A 1447-nucleotide genomic window follows, 5' to 3' on the forward strand; every position below is an offset into this window, starting at 1 on the left:
TACATTGCTCCTACTGTCACACTATCCAGATGCTAATAATATTCTTCTCTGAAAGAAGGCAGTGGGGAAGGAAAGCATTCTTAGCCCATCTGCATAAGAACAGGTGCCGAGAGATTTGGGTCCTGGTCCATAACAATATGGAGGCTCCAATTCCTACTGTCACTGATGTCACTGACAAGCCAGAAGTCTAACATCTTCTTTTAATTTGGACTTCAGTGACTTCTTCAAAGTATAAGAAAATTAGGGTCCAGCTGAGAACTGAATGTATGAATCTGTATAGATAAATACCCATCTTAAACACCATAATCGCAGGTGTGACCGTTTCTTCCCAATAAAGCCATCACAGTCATTAAAAATGGTCTTTTCCTAAATAGCTTGTCCAGCTTAGCTTAAGTTAAAGGGATACTATTTCTAAACTCTGAAAATAGCTATTATGGTGAAAACACTTCTTTCCTATATCACTTTGTAAATAAGTAAATAGAGAAAATACAAATCCTAAGCTACTAGGAGCAATAGTGGCAAAGTAATGCTTTTAATGCTCTTTTAAAAAACACTTTTTAAAGTATTTATTTGAAATATCTAAAAGGTTTAATTGTATTCAGTTTTTATAGTCATAGAACTCTAACCATTTACATTAAAAAAAAAAGTTAGGGCATTTCTCAGATTTCTGAATATCAGCTGAATAAACTACAGTTTCGTGCTTAAGAGAAGTATCCACTAAGAGATATATAATAAAGATTGAACTGTACTTCTTTGTATTCGTAATTCATTAGTGGAACTGTAAGGCCCTCTTCTGGATTATAAATTACTGCACGGCCAAGCAAAGTACATGGAAATGACAAAGCCAACCAACACTACAAAAAGGTAAGTATCTCAAAACATCTTTTGTTCATACTATTACCAATTTAATTTCCTGGTTTTCATGTGTATCTGCCCATCTCAGTTACTATAATTTAGTACCCGAGAACAGCTTCTTAGCCGATTCTTAATAATAAAGCATTTCTTATGCTAATATTCACCAGACGAGTGGACAGTCTAAAGAGAGTTGTGGAGAGTTTCTCCACAACTTTGTATGAAGATGCTGTGCAGCCAAGTGATCCTTGCTTACGCTTATTAAGCAACAGTATATACAAACTGAGACATGTGATCCTGCATATATACCTGTCTAGATATGTATGTGACTTTCAGAAGATGTCTGAAAATTTGGCTTATGCTAGAGGGGGTGTAAAAAACAATGAATAACCGTTACAATGATCTTATCTAAAGTCTTCAAGGGCTGTACAATTCCTTATATGCCTTTTGATTAAATATACACACAAGGACTGTGAAGGTCTTACAAGTGTAACTTTCCAAGAGATTTATTTACTTGCCTAAGCAAAAACACTTACTATTGAAAACCAAGATACTTCTCCACAGACAGAAGGAAAGAAAATATTCTAGAACGTGC

Source organism: Accipiter gentilis, chromosome 5 (genome assembly GCF_929443795.1).
Source record: "Accipiter gentilis chromosome 5, bAccGen1.1, whole genome shotgun sequence".
Taxonomy (NCBI): domain Eukaryota; kingdom Metazoa; phylum Chordata; class Aves; order Accipitriformes; family Accipitridae; genus Astur; species Astur gentilis.